The sequence below is a fragment of the Heptranchias perlo genome, chromosome 5, assembly GCF_035084215.1.
Source record: "Heptranchias perlo isolate sHepPer1 chromosome 5, sHepPer1.hap1, whole genome shotgun sequence".
In the NCBI taxonomy this organism is placed as follows: domain Eukaryota; kingdom Metazoa; phylum Chordata; class Chondrichthyes; order Hexanchiformes; family Hexanchidae; genus Heptranchias; species Heptranchias perlo.
The window spans coordinates 96,382,159-96,401,929 of record NC_090329.1 but is presented as its reverse complement, the minus strand read 5'-3'; the positions used below and the strand labels follow the sequence as shown (position 1 = coordinate 96,401,929).

The following is a 19,771-nucleotide window of genomic DNA, read 5'->3' as shown; positions in this document are numbered from 1 at the left end:
CCCGCTAGATGAAGACAGCGGGGAACAGGACTAGGGCTAGAAGAGGCCCAAAAAGGTTTAAAACTTTTTTTAACTTTCCTCATGGGAACAGGAGGATCAGGAGTGCTTAGGCCTCCCCTGCCATGGATTCACCCCCCTTCTCGCTTGCGAGACCCCCATGCGTACAGCCTCGGAAGCCGACTGCACCACCTACCTCGTCTTAGCAGGTGGCCTCTGGGCCACGCAAATTTCCCCCGCTTCACACCGACCTTCTTGCCAAAAACTGGCCCGGAGTTAAAATTGAGGTCTGAATGATAGTTCTGGCTATGTTAGGGAGAGGTCAGGCCAATTAAGTATATGTATAATATTTGCGTGTGTGTATATGTGTATATATATTTGTATACTGTAAATGTGTAAATGTTTTCCAGATAGATTGTTTAAGCTGACTCTGGGCATCAAGAGATGATAATTCGAATTGCAGCAGTTCAAGACCTTTAGATATCTTGTGCTTTATTGTTACTGCTCAAGTGGAAAGGGAGCGAATCAGCATCCACTTAGCACTGGTGGAACATTAAAGCACTCGATCTGAATTTAGTTGCCATTATTCAAGTCTATTGCCCAAACAACATAAACAAAAAGCAAAATACTGCAGATGTTAGAAATTTGAAAATGCAAATAGGAAAAGCTGAAAATGCTCAGCAGGTCAGACAGCCTCTGTGGGGAAACAGAAGTCAGTCAGTCGAAGTTTCAGGTCTTAAGACACCGCCTCAAGAGTCCTGCAGTGCTGCCAGTGGGAGGAGAATGTAATTACAATAGGGACTTAATTATATCTGTGTGCTCGGATTCAGTTATCAACTCCCTTCTAATTCTGCTTCACCTGAAGACCACATTTGGTCTTAACTCTCCTTGTGCAACGCCATGGGAGATAAACTAGTAACAGTTAGGGCTGTCAATGAATTGCAGTTAACTTCAGCGATTAGCATGTTAATTTTTTTGGCGATTAATTTTTTTTAAAGAGTGTTAATCGCACAAGTTACACATACAGGATTTTTTTCTGCAAAGGTAGAAGCTCTGCTTTTTGAAGTTATTTTAATATTCCTTTCCTCCTTTCAATTGGGCCATGCACTAACATCAACCAAGTGGGCAGGCAGGTGATCTGCTGTCAGGACTCAGCCAATATCGTTCTGAGCCGGTCACTGTGAGACGTGCAAGAGCAGTCTATTGGTGACTTTCTTTCACATTTTCCCTCACTTTCTGTGGGCCTTGACTTGGCACTTTCATAACTTCATAATTGAGACCGGAAACACGGTAGTTTAATGGGGGGGGGGGGGGGGAAATCACATCTCTGAATCCACTCCTCAGCACTCCACGGCAGTGTGCAATGGTACACCATGCCACCTGATGTGGCACCTTGCCATCTGGCAACGAAGACTTTTTAAAAACTCAGCTCATATTGATGCACTAAACATTTGCACAGTAATATTTGCACAGTGTAGTTTCAAGGCCTCAGTGAAATTAACTTTTAATTCGTGGTGGGGGAACTAATCCTTTTCACCGGCGAGTGGGAGGATGTGGATTACATGCCCCTAATACCAAAAGTGGCGAATTTGCTGCCTCCACTGTGCTGTCAGAGGGAGGTCTCAATTGGTACAAAACAACCATCAGTGTTTCATGCTGTCAGCATTCTTCAGCTGGTGTCCGCCTGTCAGTGTTTGCTGACAAAACTCAGGGCAGGATCTAAACTTCCTGTGCTGTCCTGAGGCCCCCCAACCCTTGCGCCCCCTCCCCCCAGAGAACGCTGTAGAGCAGAGCTCTTCTGTGCATATGCTGATGCTCGGTGCAATCACAGCCACTATGTTAGAAGTACAGAAGATTTGTATGAATCCAGAACTAGGAAAACAGGTTTTTTTTTGGATGATAATAGTAGCATCAGTAATAAAACAAACTTGAATAAGATGGCTGCAGTAATTGTATCAATTAAATATGCGATTAAAACTAAGAATAACAGATTAAAATTTTTAATCCTCAGATTAATTGTGATTAATTTTTTTTAATCGCTTGACAACCCAATAAAAATGAAAGATTATTGTATCGCGGCTGCATGTGTTGGCATGAAGGGATCAAAGTCAGGAAGGAAGATGTACAGCAAAGTATAAAGTGCATCACAAGCATTGAATGAGAGAGGAATTGGTGACAAGTGGAGGTAAGGAGTATCAGAAGTAAAGGAATAAGGAAGGCAGGAATAGAGGTATAGAGTGGATGGAAGGGGAAACAGTAATGAATGTATGTCGTTATCTAATCATTTCTCAATTAACTAAATTCCAGGGTTGAAATTCAGCCTCCTGTTTCTATAAATTTATTGTAGTAACTACCAGATGACGGTACAACAAAGGGTTACCTATGAATCTTGGAATATAATTAATTGGGAAAAACCAAAATTAGTCAATGATGGCCACTCATTTGGGCAATTACAATTTACTGAACACCTCCCCAAAGGACATGAGCCTAGTAAAGTTAATATTGAACCATCACTGACATTACCACGAAAAGTGATATACTTGACAACCGCTGTGGTTCATGATTGACTTGTCACATGGCACAATGAACACAATGCCATTTTCAAAAGACTGTCATGGCAGATAATGAACACAAGGTTGAGCTGGAGTAATTTATACATGGTCTGTGGAGAGATTAAAGTTTACAAGCGCAAACGAAGTTTCTGCCACATTTCCAGCGAAGTAACGCCGAGCGGAGCAGGAGCAGCTCTGGGAAATTTCTTGGCCCAAGTCTCGTTCTTAGAAACATAGGAACATAGAAATATTTACGGCACAGAAGGAGGCCATTCGGCCCATTGTGTCTGTGCCGGCCGAAAAGGAGCTACCCAGCCTAATCCCACTTTCCAGCACTTGATCCATAGCCTTGTAGATTATGGCACTTCAAGTGCATATCCAAGTATTTTTTAAATGAGTTGAGGGTTTCTGCCTCTACCATCCTTTCAGGCAGTGCGTTCCAGACCCCCACCACCCTCTGGGTTAAAAATTTTTTCCTCAGCCCTCCTCTAATCCTTCTACCAATTACTTTAAATCTATGCCCCCTGGTTATTGACCTCTCTGCTAAGGGAAATAGGTCCTTCCTGTCCACTCTATCTAGGCCCCTCATAATTTTATACACCTCAATTAAATCACCTCTCAGCCTTCTCTGATCCAAAGAAAACAACTCCAGCCTATCCAATCTTTCCTCATAGCTAAAATTCTCCAGGCAAAATCCTCATAAATCTCCTCTGTACCTTTTTCTAGTGCAATCACATCTTTCCTGTAATGTGGTGACCAGAACTGTAGGCAGTTCTCAAGCTATGGCCTAACTAGTGTTTTATACAATTCCAGCACATGTGAAGTTTCTATATCATGTGGAAAGTCACACTGGCAAAGCACATTCTACTTCTCCAACAAAAGAGGGGGTACAGCAATCTACTGCACCACTTGCCCACCCACCTGCTGAATTGCCCACAATAACAGGACAGATTAGGATTTTTTTTAGTGACATTTCTGAGGAGCCATGTAAAACAGGCCCAATGAGGATTGGCTGGCCCATTGTGCTACATAGAATGTACAGCACAGAAACAGGCCATTTGGCTCAACAGGTCCATGCTGGTGTTTATGCCCCACATGAGCCTCCTCCCTCCCTTTTTCATCTAACCTCATCAACATATCCTTCTATTCCTTTCTCCCTCATGGGTTAGCGCACTATCCTTTCATTCTGTGAATTGGACTTGAATACAGCTGGAAGAGCTTGTGTAGTGCTGCTTCTGATCTGCAAAGCTCTTTCCTGGAATGTGGATTTTAACCATGCGTTAAAATATATTCTCTGAGACCGAATCCATAAAGACAATCTGTTACAAAGGGTTGGATTCGGAGATGCTTAGTTAGAATAAGGAAGCCATACTCTATTTTTTCATCCTTTTTGCAACCTGTCAGCATTAAGCACTCCCAGGTCAGGTACAGCATCTAGTCAGCTTAAATGCACAGCCCCTGAACTCCAGAAGAGAGTCCATACTACGCCCATGTAACGCCCATGCCAGTTTGACAGGATAAAATTCTCTCGGCTTTATGGATCTAAAGTGAAATGGATTTGGGAAGTCTGAACCATGTTTCTTCTGGTTAAGGGTCCATAGCACCAAACAGCTCATAAATTGGCATTAAGTTGTCAGTCTTGCACAGAGATGCAACAGGAGTGAGAAATGAAAACGTTACATGGGCATAGTAGGGACTCTCTTCTGGAGTTCAGGGGCTTTGCATTTAAGCTGGCTTGATGCTGCTTAATGCCGACAGGTTGCAAAAAGGATGAAAAAATATTGTATGGCTTCCTTATTCTAACTCAGCATCTCCGAATTCAACCCTTAGTAACAGATTGTCTTAATGGATTCGATCTCAGAGAATATAAACGCATGGTTAAAATCCACATTCCAGGAAAGAGTTTTGCAGATCAAAAGCAGCACTACACAAGCTCTTAATCATCATTATTGACTTGCACTTGCTGTTGTCCTACCTAATAATGGTTATAATGAATTTTTGGTTTGTTTATGCTAATGTGCGGAGTAAAGCATTCAGCTATAACTTGTCCTTTAATCAGTTCTCTGTTCCCTATTCTAGTATAAAACGCACTGGAACATTCATCATGACCATATGAATGGGATTAATGATGTTATGATGTGTAAAAGATTAGAAATTTAAAAAAAGAAGAAAATATGCGTTTCAAATCTCCATGCATCATTTAAATTGCCAGTTTATGATGAAGACAGCTCTGCTGCCAGTGCTAATGTAAATGAAGCCGCACTACTGCCATGTATACCACCAAAAGAGAAGGATTTGTTTGGTGCCTGTGGCAGTAGTGCCACCTCGAGCACAACGCAAACACGAAGGAGTTTCTGTCAGAGGTGGAAACTGCCATGGTTTTTGGCCACTGATGGGCTGATTGGCTCAAGGCCTCTCCACACAACTCCTCACTCTATAAATGCCAGTCTAATAGTTTTGCAATCTCCGGTCCTGTTGGGCCTTCTCCAGTCATTGGAGAATATAATGCTTTCAGTCAAATAATGCCGAACAATGATTTGTAAGCTGCTTTATACCATGTGGGATTCGTGCTAGCGCTGAATATTTCCAACACACGGGTCTAGCAAATATGGCAGCAATCTGAAGTTACAAAAATGTATGAGTCAGCTGTTGCTCAGTGGTAGCATTCTCGCCTCTGAGTCAGAGGTGATGTGTTCAATCCCCACTCCAGAGGCTTGAGTATATAATCTAGGCTGACACCTCAGTGCAGTTACTGAGGGAGTGCGGCACTGTCGGAAGTGCTGTCTTTCAGATGAGATGTTAAACCGAGGCCCCATCTGCCCTCTCAGGTGGACGTAAAGATCCCATGGCACTTTTCGAAGCAGAGCAGCAGAGTTCCCGAGGTGTCCTGACCAACATTTATCCCTCAACCAATATCATTACAACAGGTTATCTGGTCATTTATCTCATTGCTGTTTGTGGGACCTTGCTGTGCTCAAATTGGCTGCCACGTTTCTTACATTACATCAGTGACTACACTTCAAAAAGTACTTCATTGGCTGTAAAGCATTTTGGGACAGCCATAATTCATGAAAGGCGCTATATATTGGACTTAAATGTAGGGGGCATGATTAAGAAGTTTGCAGATGATACAAAAATTGGCCGTGTGGTTGATAGTGAGGAGGAAAGCTGTAGACTGCAAGAAGATATCAATGGACTGGTCAGGTGGGCAGAAAAGTGGCAAATGGAATTCAATCCAGAGAAATGTGAGGTAATGCATTTGGGGAGGGCAAACAAGGCAAGGGAATACACAATAAATGGGAGGATACTGAAAGGTGTAGAGGAAGTGAGGGACCTTGGAGTGTATGTTCACAGATCCCTGAAGGTAGCAGTATGGGTAGATAAGGTAGTTAAGAAGGCATATGGAATACTTTCCTTTATTAGTTGAGACACAGAATATAAGAGCAGGGAGGTTATGCTGGAACTGTATAAAACACTGGTTAGGCCACAGCTTGAGTACTGTGTACAGTTCTGGTCACCACATTACAGGAAGGATGTAATTGCACTAGGGAGGATACGGAGGATACAAGGATGTTGTCAGGACTGGAGAATTTTAGCTATGAGGAAAGATTGGATAGGCTGGGGCTGTTCTCGTTGGAACAGAGGAGACTGAGGGGTGATTTAATTGAGGTGTACAAAATGATGTGGGGCCTAGATAGAGTGGATAGGATGGACCTATTTTCCTTAGCAGAGAGGTCAATAACCAGGGGGCATAGATTTAAAGTGATTGGTAGAAGGATTAAAGGAGAGTTGAGGAAAACTTTTTTTAAATAAAGGGTGATAGGGGTCTGGAACTCACTGCCTCAAAGGGAGGTAGAGGCAGAAACCCTTAACTCATTTAAAAAGTACCTGGATGTGCACCTGAAGTGCCATGACCTACAAGGCTACGGACTAAGTGCTGGAAAGTGGGATTAGGCTGGGTGGCTCATTTTCGGCTGGCGCAGGCATGATGGGCCAAATGGCCTCTTTCTGTGCTGTAAATTTTTTATGATTCTATGATTCTATGATATAAATACAATTTTTTTTCTATTTGCTAAGGCCGGGAAGACCCAAAGGGGGTAATTTTGACTTTGTGCGATAGTGTAAAACGAGTGATAGCAAATTGGCAGCCCGTTTTACATCTCTCCCGATTCGCTATCACCCACTTTACACTATCGCACAAAGTCAAAATGACCCCAATTTCTTTTCCTGGAGGTCAGCCTTAGCAAACCCAACAGCCTTGTCTTTGGGTTGCATCCAGCCCGTGTGTTAGAAACCCAACGTTAATAACACAAACAGGTTAAAAGAACTACCCGAGCACAAGCTTGAACATTCAGTTGATTTGCAATGGAATCAACTTCTGTAAATAGCAAACCATAATATAAATGGAGGGTTTCTACAGCAGGACAGGAAGAAGAAAAACAACAATTAGCAGATCTTACGGAAAGAAAGTCACAAATCTGATGGAAGTTTAGAGACTTCTGTAGTGAAATGGTTAAACAAAAGCAAATCTACCGTGTCTCATTAATTCTACTAATAAATAACAAAAGTTTGCATAATGTTACAGTTGACATGAGCAGCCTCAGTGGCTTTCTAATTGCTACACCAGGCTACCAGGGGAGGAACAAAGGAAAAATTTAGCACATCGTAAATTCTTCTGCAGTCCTGCTGAGTTAGTTAAGAGCTGCTTGAGTTCATATTACACTTTTATTACTATCATCTTGCACAAATTTCTACTTCAGTACTGGAGGTAGGCAAATTATTTGTTTAACCATTTCTGGAACCGGTAAGCTGCAAGATGGTAATTCAGCTTTTCTTTAAAATACTTTTGAGTTCAATGAATGAAGCTCCGAATTATTTAGGACTTTACTTTTCAACAACAACTTGCAATTATACAACGTCTTGAACAGAGAAAAAACGTATCAAGACAAAGAGCTGACATGCTGAGATATAATTCTATACGCCTGTAGCTCTCTCATACCTTTACCTAGTGTCTACTCTTCATGTGTGAGCCTAGACAGTGAGTTTTGGCCAGCTATTTCACCCTAGGGGGAATCATTGCTGAGACTGAGCCTGTCCTCATCTGACATCCTCGCAATTGCATTTACCAGCAGGTTTCACTGGAAAGGAGGAAGAGGAGGGGAAGAGCATTGGCAGAAAAGAAGGAAGAAAAACAAACAAACCAATATAATGCTTTGGGAAAAAGAACAGAGAATGTAAATATACCCTAAAAGGTAAAATTCTCAACGGAATAGAGCAATAGAGATCCTGGAGTACAAATACAAAGATTTTTAAAAGCAGGATTGCAAATGAGAATCTGGGTTTTATATATTGGGGTGATGAATGCGAATGCAAGGCAGCTATGATGAATTGGTACAAGATATTTCTTAGGCCGCAATTAGAGCACCCCATTATAGAAAGAATATTGGAGAAAGGGACTATAGATTAACTAGGTAATATACCAATGATGGGAGGACATATTTATGATGAGAGTTTTGAAAAACTAGGGTTGCATTTACTGAAGCAGAGGAGATCAAAGTTTTCAAAAGTTTGGGAGATTTAAAAACGTGAAAGGTTATTTCCAATGGTCAATGAATTGGTAACAAGGAGACATAAACTCAGGATTAATAAAGAAAAGCATTAAATGCAGATTATAATTTTTCACAAATACTATTAGGGTATAGAATAACTCAAGTGGCTATTGATGCCAGATCAGTCATAATGTGTAATAAGAAGTCAGATAAACATTTAAAGAAAAATATCAAAAGGTGCAGGAACAGAGCAGAGAAATGGGATTAGAGTGGACAGGATTGATTTTCAGTTCTGGTGCCTGACAGGTGCAGCATGCAGGAGGTATACTGTAGCAGCAGGAGAGGATTCTGTGATTCTCCTACAGGACAGGAGCAGCCACAAGGCTTTGAAGCCCAAAGATTGTCAGGTAAGGGGGAAAGGAAATTACCTGGAAAATATTTCCTGATGGCTCCTCTTTGATCTTCGGGCTCTCCCTGGGACTTCTGCAGGCCCTCCAATTAACAGGGGCCCTGCGCAAGACCTAGCAACAGGCTTCTTCAAGTATCAACCTGCTGGGGCGCCTGACTGCCTCATGAAAAGTGAGGCAGGAGGCCGGGATTGTCACTTCTCATCTCATTAGGACTGGATCTGTGCCGACTCCAGGAGCAGGCCTGTGACATCAATTGAGGAAGCCCCAGAAAGTCTTGGGGCAGTGCAATTGAGACTTAGACCTGACATATTGGGCATAATTTTAACACAGCGGCGGGAACTAACCCGGAAAAATTTTCCGTGCGCTGGCTCAAGCAATCGCGACTCAATTGAAGGCCCTTAATGTAACTTCTGGGTTTTGCGTCTCCAAGCTGTGCAGTGGGTGTGCTGCGCACCTGAATGAAGTGCTGGGAACTGGAGTATTTAAAGGGCCACTGTAACTGTGGATTTTGAGGGAGAAAGGAGATGGAGCACCAATGGAGTAAGGCAGCACTCCGCTTTAACAACTCTTCTCTTGATGCTACTGGCCGGTGTGAGGAGCAGGAGGGACATACTGTACCCGGCTGATCAGAGGAAGCATTCTGCCTCTGCCACCAAAGAGGCCTGGTTTGAGGTGGCAGAGGAGCTGAGCAGCAAGAGCACCATGGCAAGGTCGTGGATGCAATGCAAGAAATGCTTTAATGACCTAATCAGATCAGGAAAAGTGAGTATATTTACTGATTCTCCTGCATCCTGTAGGATGTATTCACCTACATCCCACACCCACTTAAGTCTTATTATCAACTTACCTTCACTTTCTGTGCACTTCCTCACTTCCCCATTTGTGAACCCACCACTCACTCACACGTCTGTTCGTTCTCCTCTTGTAGGAGAAAAGAGCTCAAAATGCAGGGGAGAGGAGTAGGACTGGAGGGAGCCCACCACAAATAGCTGACAGAGGTGGAGAAGGAGGCCTTGGAGCTCAGCCTGCAGTTGAATGCCTGACCATCGGAGATGGCGAGACTGGCAACCTGCAAATGGCTGGTAACAGAACATTCTTCACACACATCATGAATTGACATTATCAATGATTGACCTATTGCACACCTCAGTGTGCTCATTGCAAACTAACTTCTGTGATGATTCTTAATATTGCTTTACGTTCTTTTCCAGAGCCTTCAAGGATTGATGAGGAGGCACACGACGTGCAAGAGGGTGATTCCTTAGAGGAGCTCCATTCCTCTGAAGGTACACAGTCATATCATATCCAGCCATGCACCAGTGCAGATAATGGCACTTCGATGGGTCATGTTAGGCAGATAGTTGGGTTGTCACCTGGTGATTCACCCCTCACAAGTGTGCACGAGCACTCCTCTCCAAGCTCTGCTCAGCTGGACGCAGATGCTGAACCCGGGGAGGCCATCGTTGAGAATGAGAATGATGGAGATACAGCTGCACCTGTGCGAGGTACTGGAAGACATGCCATGCACACTCTCCACAATAGTAGAGAGGATGGAGGAGTCCACCTCCAACATTGGTGGAATGGTGGCGCAGGTAAGTGTGGGAATGTCTACGATGGAGAGAATGGCAGCCTCCATTGAGCTTCAAGCAGGGCTCACAAATGAGTCCATTCAGGCCTTGACAATGGCCATGCAGACTCTGGATGTCAGCATGTCTGCCGTTGTAAACAGGCTGACAGATACTTTTGCTGTGGTCTAGAACGCGGCTCAGACCTGCTCCAAGCTGTTGTCCCGCCAGAGTGGCAGGAGTGTTGTGGCCGTGGCCCAGGAGAGGGATGATGACGAAGGGGATGTGGAAGTGGGGGCTCCACTCAAAGCATTCCCACGTCTCACCTGTTGCCCCCCCTCAACCAGTACCCGCAATGCTGCCTCCTCACTCGATGGCCAAGTCTGGCCCCACACAGGTTCAGGTGAAGCGGTCTTTGGTGGGGCCCTCACGGACTCCAAAACCCAGAGGTGGTAGACCAAGAGCACCTCAGCAGTCAGGGCAGGGACCTGAGCAACCTGCTACTACCTCTGCTGAAGCCACAGGGGATGTACCACTTAGAAGCGGTAGGAATTGAAAGCCTAAGGTTTTGTAATCACCAAGGGTATGCACAAGAGTGTCTGACTAAATGTCATGTTTTTTATTTATATTTGTTTTCTCTTACATGCACATTAACCGTTATAATTGTCACCACCACTGCCACGTGTTGTCCATTCTTGAGTCCCTTTTGTGAAAGTGCTCTCTTATGTCCTTCATCATAATGGATCTGATGGTGATGTGACTGTTGTTGTACTGATGCTGTGCCTCACTGGTGAAGTTTTTCAGAGGTGTCATGAGCCACGTCTGCAGGGGATATCCCTTGTCTCCAAGGGGCCAGCCCTTAAGTCTGTCTTGTGTGTGGAAGAGGGCTTGGATGTTGGACTTGTGCAAAATGAAGGAATCATGGCAGTTGCAGGGAATTTGGCACATACCTAAAGAAATCTCTTCCGGTGGTCACAAACCAGCTGCGCATTGATGGAATGATATTCCTTACAGTTGATGAACAGCCCTGGCTCATGTACAGGTCCTCGGACTGCTATGTGTGCGTTCCATCAATTGTACCCTGCACTTGTGGGACGTCAGGCAGAGAGTGGAAAACCACTGCCCTCTCAGTCTGGCTGATATTGTCACAGGGAAAGTTGACATAGTCGGATGCCCTGGCAAACAAGCCATCCGTGACCTGTCGTATACATATATGTGCAGATGACTAAGAGACCCTGGAGATATCACCGGTGGGGCCCTGGAAGGATCTGGAAGTGAAGAAATTGAGTGCAGTCATTACTTTGAGTAGGATGGGGCAATGCATGGCCACCAGGCCCAGCCGGGAGCAGCTCTGCATGAATGAGCATGCAGGTGTCTGCGATCACCTGCCGACTCAATCTGAGCCTACGTATGCACTGTTCCTCAGAGAGGTCCAGGAAGCTCAGCCTCTGCCTGTCCACCCTCTCACATAGGTAGTGCCTCCTGCGATGTCGGCCCCTCAGTTGGTCCCCTCTCTGTTCTTCTGCATGTCCTTGTGGCGCACCTCTGTCTTGTGGACCTGCAACTTCCAGAACTGCACGCTGTGCCTGCTGCAGATGGTGATCTGCCTCCTTCTCAGATGTACTGCTGAATAAATCCATTGTGCCCCCCACCCCATCCTGATGGTGTCAGTTTGAGGGGGTCCAAAATGTAGGTAACTATGTCTGAACACAAGAATTCTGAGTGTGAACAAAGAAATCTCAGTCTAAATACAAAGAACTCCCAGCCAAAGTTTTGTCTGAGAGAACTGATTGCCCTGCTGCAAAAACTCAGCTTTTCTTCACATGTGTCAATCACTGGATAAAAGGTCCAAATGAGGGATGGCTGCAACTCGCCTCCGTTTCCATGGCGTCTTTCAGATGCCACGGGAGACATTAAAATGGTTTGTGTAACTCAATACACAAAAAGTTAATAGCGTTAAGTACTTCAAATACATAAATTGGCCCTTTAAAATATCGGCCCACTGGCGGGATTTCCGTGTGTCAGACATGTGCGCGCATCCAAACGCGTCTGGGTCAAACCTGGAAGTTGGCGTGTTGGAGTTGGCATGCAGTCACGCACCAAAAACGGTTAATTGCCCACCCGCCCCCAACCCACCCATTCTTGGGGGTTAAAATTTAACCCATTGAGTCTCTGCTCTTTTTCTCTTGTTTTGTGACTAGAAAATTGATATTCCTCAGGTACAACGAAGAGGAAAATCCACTCTGACAGCTCCAGTGGGAGAGCCAACATTGACAAAAGCACAATGGGCCAACTGGCCTCTTGCTGGGCTAGAAGTTCTCTAATTCTGTAATTTCATAAAGTTGGGTATGTAAACCCAGTGGAATAAAGATACTGATTGGTATAATAATGTAACTCCTCAGCGCTAGTCTTCATCCTACTTTTATATCATTTATATCTTAATTTGTCGAATGTAAACACTCAATTCCTTGTTTAGTGTACACACAAGACTCTGAGATGCCCTGTTCCATTAAATAAGATATATAATTGGTCCAATGTCACAAACTCTGATTTGCCTTAAAACCCACTTAAGCTATTATGATGAAATTTGGGCCAGTTCAGAGGCACAGGAGTTTACAAGCACCCCTGCAGATTTTAATGCTGAATCCTGCAGACTTCAAAGCATGGGCAATACTCCTGTGCAGCAGTTTTTACATGTTTTTCTGGCCCACATTTTGTGGATCAGCAGATGAAGTTTAAAGTGAAATAATGGGGAAATAATTCTTAATAAACATTTTCCTTTTGAATTTTCTCTATTCACTTTTAGTTTAAACTTTATGGGGCTGATTTTGACTTTGTGAGTCAATGGAAATAAAAATCGGGAGAGAAGTAAAACGTGATAACCCGTTTTACACTATTGCACAAAGTTAAAATCGACTCCCCTGTGTCTGCCGATTTCCAGGGCGTTATGTAGAAGAAAATGTTGTGGAGACCCATTGTGCCCGATTTCTGTTCCATTTACGCTTGATGCACATTTCTGGTCATGGGTCAGGCAGGGGAGAAAAAAGATTGTGTCTGAATCACTCACAAATGAAATTTTAAAAAGCTGGAATTGATGCGATACAGGCAGTAACAGGACAGAGCCCTCGATTTCTTTTTTGAATGACAGAATTCCCAAACGTTCAGGGTGTCATTGATGGCAGCCAGATAAGTCGATGTGCCCCATAAGTGAACTGTGAGGACGTTTATTTGGACTTCTTGGTTAAAGAAACAATTACATCTGTGAGGAGGGATGATATGTTAGAAGGAGCATCAAATGGGGCCTTATAAGTTGAGCTAAGGAACAAAAAAGGGGCAGTCACACTACTGGGAGTGTACTATAGACCCCCAAACAGTCAGCAGGAGATAGAAGAGCAAATATGTAGGCAAATTAGGTGAATGGGCAAAATTGTGGCAAATGGAATTCAATGTAGACAAATGTGAGGTCATCCACTTTGGATCAAAAAAGGATAGAACAGGATACTTTCTAAATGGTAAAAAGTTAAAAACTGTGGATGTCCAAAGGGACTTAGGGGTTCAGGTACATAGATCATTGAAGTGTCATGAACAGGTGCAGAAACTAATCAAGAAGGCTAATGGAATCCTGGCCTTTATATCCAGAGGACCAGAGTATAAGGGGGCAGAAGTTATGCTGCAGCTATACAAAACCCTGGTTAGACCGCACCTGGAGTACTGTGAGCAGTTCTGGGCACCGCACCTTCGGAAGGACATATTGGCCTTGGAGGGAGTGCAGCGTAGTTTTACTAGAATGATACCCGGACTTCAAGGGTTAAGTTACGAGGAGAGATTACACAAATTGGGGTTGTATTCTCTGGAGTTTCGAAGGTTAAGGGGTGATCTGATCGAAGTTTATAAGGTGGTAAGGGGAACAGATAGGATGGATAGAGAGAAAGGGATATGGGCCAAAGGCAGGTATATGGAGTTAGATCACAGATCAGCCATGAACTTATCAAATGGCGGAGCAGGCACCAGGGGCTGAATGGCCTACTCCTGTTCCTATATTCCTATGTTCCTATGTAAATTTCTGAGAAGTGCAAAAACAGTAGGGCAGTTTTTTTTTATTCGTTCATGGGATGTGGGCGTCGCTGGCGAGGCCAGCATTTATTGCCCTTGAGAAGGTTGTGGTGGGCGCCTTCTTGAACCGCTGCAGTCCGTGTGGTGACGGTTCTCCCACAGTGCTGTTAGGAAGGGAGTTCCAGGATTTTGATTCAGCGACGATGAAGGAACGGCGATATATTTCCAAGTCGGGATGGTGTGTAACTTGGAGGGGAACGTGCAGGTGGTGGTGTTCCCATGTGCCTGCTGCCCTTGTCCTTCGAGGTGGTAGAGGTTGCGAGTTTGGGAGGTGCTGTCGAAGAAGCCTTGGCAAATTGCTGCAGTGCATCCTGTGGATGGTACACACTGCAGCCACAGTGTGCCAGTGATGAAGGCATCGAAAGTCTCATATCTAAGTTTGCCAATGACACAAAGATTGGTGGCATTGTAAGCAGTGTAGATGAAAACATAAAATTACAAAGCGATATTGATCGATTAGGTGAATGGGCAAAACTGTGACAAATGGAATTCAATGTAAACAAATGTGAGGTCATCCACTTTGGATCAAAAAAGGATAGAACAGGGTACTTTCTAAATGGTAAAAAGTTAAAAACAGTGGATGTCCAAAGGGACTTAGGGGTTCAGGTACATAGATCATTGAAGTGTCATGAACAGGTGCAGAAAATAATCAATAAGGCTAATGGAATGCTGGCCTTTATATCTAGAGGACTAGAGTACAAGGGGGCAGAAGTTTTGCTGCAGCTATACAAAACCCCGGTTAGACCGCACCTGGAGTACTGTGAGCAGTTCTGGACACCGCACCTTCGGAAGGACATATTGGCCTTGGAGGGAGTGCAGCGTAGGTTTACTAGAATGATACCCGGACTTCAAGGGTTAAGTTACGAGGAGAGATTACACAAATTGGGGTTGTATTCTCTTGAGTTTCGAAGGTTAAGGGGTGATCTGATTGAAGTTTATAAGATATTAAGGGGAACAGATAGGGTGGATAGAGAGAAACTATTTCTGCTGGTTGGGGATTCTAGGAGTAGGGGGCACAGTCTAAAAATTAGAGCCAGACCTTTCAGGAGTGAGATTAGAAAACATTTCCACACACAAAGGGTTGTAGAAGTTTGAAACTCTTTTTCGCAAACGGCAATTGACGCTAGCTCAATTGCTAAATTTAAATGTGAGATAGATAGCTTTTTGGCAACCAAAGGTATTAAGGGATATGGGCCAAAGGCAGGTATATAGAGTTAGATCACAGATCAGCCAAGATCTTATCAAATGGCGGAGCAGGCTCGAGGGGCTGAATGGCCTACTCCTGTTCCTATATTCCTATGTTCCTATGAAGGGAGTGAATGTTTAGGGTGGTGGATGGGGTGCCAATCAAGCGGGCTGCTTTGTCCTGGATGGTGTCGAGCTTCTTGAGTGTTATTGGAGCTGTGTTCATCCAGGCAAGTGGACAGTATTCCATCACACTCCTGACTTATGCCTTGTAGATGGTGGAAAGGCTTTGGGGAGCCAGGAGGTGAGTCACTCGCCGCAGAATACCCAGCCTCTGACCTGCTCTTGTAGCCACAGTAGTTATATGGCTGGTCCAGTTCAGTTTCTGGTCAATGGTGACCCCCAGGATGTTGATGGTGGGAGATTCGGCGATGGTAATGCTGTTGATTGTTAAGGGGAGGTGGTTAGACTCTATCTTGTTGGAGATGGTCATTGCCTGGCACTTGTCTGGCGCGAATGTTACATGCCACTTATCAGCCCAAGCCTGGATGTTGTCCAGGTCTTGCTGCATGCGGGCACGGACTGCTTCATTATCTGAGGGGTTGCGAATGGAACTGAACACTGTGCAATCATCAACGATCATCCCCATTTCTGACCTTAAGATGGAGGGAAGTTCATTGATGAAGCAGCTGAAGGGCCTAGGACACTGCCCTGAGGAACTCCTGCAGCAATGTCCTGGGGCTGAGATGATTGGCCTCCAACAACCACTACCATCTTCCTTTGTGCTAGGTATGACTCCAGCCACTGGAGAGTTTTCCGCCTGATTCCCGTTGACTTCAATTTTACTCGGGCTCCTGGGTGCCACACTCGGTCAAATGCTGTCTTGGTGTCAAGGGCAGTCAATCTCACGTCACCTCTGGAATTCAGCTCTTTTGTCCATGTTTGGACCAAGGCTGTAATGAGGTCTGGAGCCGAGTGGTCCTGGCGGACCCCAAACTGAGCATCGGTGAGCAGGTTATTGGTGAGTAAGTGCCGCTTGATAGCATTGTCGACGACACCTTCCATCACTTTGCTGATGATTGAGAGTAGAATGATGGGGCGGTAATTGGCCGGATTGGATTTGTCCTGCTTTTTGTGGACAGGACATACCTGGGCAATTTTCCATATTGTCGGGTTGTAGCTGTACTGGAACAGTTTGGCTAGAGGCGCAGCTAGTTCTGGAGCACAAATCTTCAGCACTGCAGCTGTGATGTGTTCGGGGCCCATAGCCTTTGTTGTATCCAGTGCGCACTCAGCCGTTTCTTGATATCACGTGGAGTGAATCGAATTGGCTGAAGACTGGCTTCTGTGATGGTGGGGATATCGGGAGGAGGCCGAGATGGATCATCCACTCTGCACTTCTGGCTGAAGATAGTTGCAAACGCTTCAGCCTTGTCTTTTGCACTCACGTGCTGGACTCCGCCATCATTGAGGATGGGGATGTTTACAGAGTCTCCTCCTCCCGTTAGTTGTTTAATTGTCCACCACCATTCACAACTGGATGTGGCAGGACTGTAGAGCTTTGATCTGATCCGTTGGTTGTGGAATCGCTTAGCTCTGTCTATAGCATGTTGCTTCCACTGTAATAGTAGGGGATTACAACTACCCTAATATTAACTGGGACACAAACGGTGTGAAGGGTATAGAAGGTGCAAAATTCTTAAATTGCATTCAGGAGAACTTTTTTAGCCAGTACATAGTAAGCCCAACAAGAGATGGGGCAGTTCCGGATTTAGTTTTAGAAAATGAGGCTGGGCAGGTAGAAGGAGTAGCATTGGGACAGCATTTTGGTGGTAGTGATCAAAATTCAGTTAGTTTTAGCATAGTTATGGAAAAGGACAAAGGCAGAACTGGAGTTAAAGTTCTCAATTGGAAAAAGGCCAATTTTACGAAGCTGATTTAAAATCAATGTCAGAGCAGTGGGAGGCATTGAAGGGGAAGGGGAAGGGGAAGATTCAAGGGGTGCAGAGTGAACATGTTCCCACAAAGAAAAAGGGTAGGGCTGCCAAATCTCGAACCCCCTGGATGCCAATGACCATACAGGGTAAGATGAGGCAGAAAAGGAAAGCTTATGTCAGACACCGAGAACTAAAGAAATCCTAGAGGAATATAAAAAGTACAGGGGTGAAATTATTAAGGAAATTAGGAAAGCAAAGAGTGGGCATGAAAAAATAATGGCAAGTAAAATCAAGGAAAACGCAATGATGTTTTATAAATACATTAAGAGCAAGAGGATATCTATGGAAAGAGGAGGGCCTATTAGAGACCAAAAAATTAACCTATGTGTGGAGGTGGAAGATTTTGGTATGGTTCTTAATGAATACTTTGCGTCTGTCTTCACAAAAGAGAGGGACATGCAGAGATTGTAGTTAAGGTGGAGGAATGTGAAATATTGGATGGGATAAACTTAGTGAGAGAGGAAGTATTCAGGGAATTAGCATCTTTGAAAGTAGATAAATCACCAGGGCCAGATGAAATGTATCCCAGACTGTTAAAAGAAGCAAGGGAGGAAATAACGGAGGCTCTGACCATCATTTTCCAATCCTCACTGGATACAGATGGGGTGGCAGAGGATTGGAGGACTGCTAACGTTGTACCATTATTTAAAAAGGGAGCGAGGGATAGACCGTGCAATTACAGGCCAGTCAGTCTAACCTCAGTGGTGGGCAAATTATTGGAATCAATTCTGAGGGACAGGATAAACTGTCACTTAGAAAGGCACAGAGTAATCAAGGACAGTCAGCATGGATTTATTAAGGGAAGGTCGTGTCTGACTAACTTGATTGCATTTTTTGAGGCGGTAACAAAGGAGGGTCGATAAGAGTAGTGCATTTGATGTAGTCTACATGAATTTTAGCAAGGCTTTTGACAAGGTCCCACATGGCAGGCTGGTCAAAAAAGTACAAGCCCATGGGATCAAAGGGAGAGTGGCAAGTTGGATCCAAAATTGTCTCAGTGGCAGGAAGCAAGGGGTAATGGTCGACGGGTGTTTTTGTGACTGGAAGGCTGTTTCCAGTGAGGGTTCTGCAGGGCTCAGTACTAGGTCCCTTGCTTTTTCTGATATGTATTAATGATTTGGACTTAAATGTAGGAGGCATGATTAAGAAGTTTGCAGATGATACAAAAATTGGCCCTGTGGTTGATAGTGAGGAGGAAAGCTGTAGACTGCAGGAAGATATCATTGGACTGGTCAGGTGGGCAGAAACGTGGCAAATGAAATTCAATCCGCGAAGTGTGAGGTAATGCATTTGGGGAGGGCAAACAAGGCAAGGGAATACACAATAAATGGGAAGATACTGAGAGGTGTAGAGGAAGACCTTGGAGTACATGTCCACAGATCCCTGAAGGTAGCAGGACAGGTAGATAAGATGGTTAAGAAGGCATATGGAATACTTTCAGTTATTAGCCGGGGCATAGAATATAAGAGCAGGGAGGTTATGCTAGAACTGTATAAAACACTGGTTAGGCCACAGCTTGAGTACTGTGTACAGTTCTGGTCACCACATTACAGGAAGGATGTAATTGCACTGGAGAGGGTACAGAGGAGATTTACAAGGTTGTTGCCAGGACTGGAGGATTTTAGCTATGAGGAAAATTGGATAGGCTGGGGTTATTCTCTTTGGAACAGAGGAGGCTGAGGGGTGATTTAATTGAGGTATATAAAATTATGAGGGACCTATATAAAATGGATAGGAAGGACCTATTTCCCTTAGCAGAGAGGTCAATAACCAGGGGGCATAGATTTAAAGTGATTGATAGAAGGATTAGAGGGGAGCTGCTAAAAACATTTTTCACCCAGAGGGTGGTGGGGGTCTGGAACTCGCTGACTGAAAGGGTGGTAGAGGCAGAAACCCTCAACTCATTTAAAAAGTACCTGGATGTGCCCCTGAAGTGCCGTAACCTACAAGGCTATGGACCAAGTGCTGGAAAATGGGATTAGGCTGAGTGGCTCATTTTCGGCCGGCGCGGACACGATGGGCTGAATGGCCTCCTTCTGTGCCGTAAATTTTCTATGATTCTATGATTGTACATCAACGTTGAGCTTGACTGTGACCAATTGCACTGGATACTGCAGGCGAATGTCAGATTCCCTGGCAGCAGTCATGATGCATTCATTTTACGACAGCCCACTGCGTCACTGTTACTTGCAGATACCCAGCAAGTCAAGGTTTAGATGCCGGTAGATCCCGCTGTCTGAGCTTATGACCCCTTTGCAGCATCCCCGCACCGGTGTAGCACGGATATAATTGGCACGATTTTAACATTGAAGAACGGGTGGGTTGGGGCGAGGGGGCATTCAAAATCACAACCATTTCAGACCCGCCCCCAACCCTCCTCCAACCCGCCCATTTTCGGTTTTC

At 44.6% G+C, this 19,771-nt stretch overlaps 1 long non-coding RNA gene across 2 annotated transcripts in view; it reads left to right on the top strand.

The window, feature by feature from the left end:
* Positions 1 to 19,771, top strand: part of LOC137321467 (uncharacterized) — a 65,210-nt gene that overhangs the window by 30,675 nt on the left and 14,764 nt on the right. Inside the window, exons 2-3 of one of the 2 annotated variants that reach the window (XR_010962825.1) lie at positions 7,679 to 7,801; positions 8,405 to 8,505. This is a non-coding gene — a long non-coding RNA (uncharacterized lncRNA). The remainder of the gene's footprint in view (positions 1 to 7,678; positions 7,802 to 8,404; positions 8,506 to 19,771) is intronic. The other variant, XR_010962826.1, reaches the window with a different exon arrangement.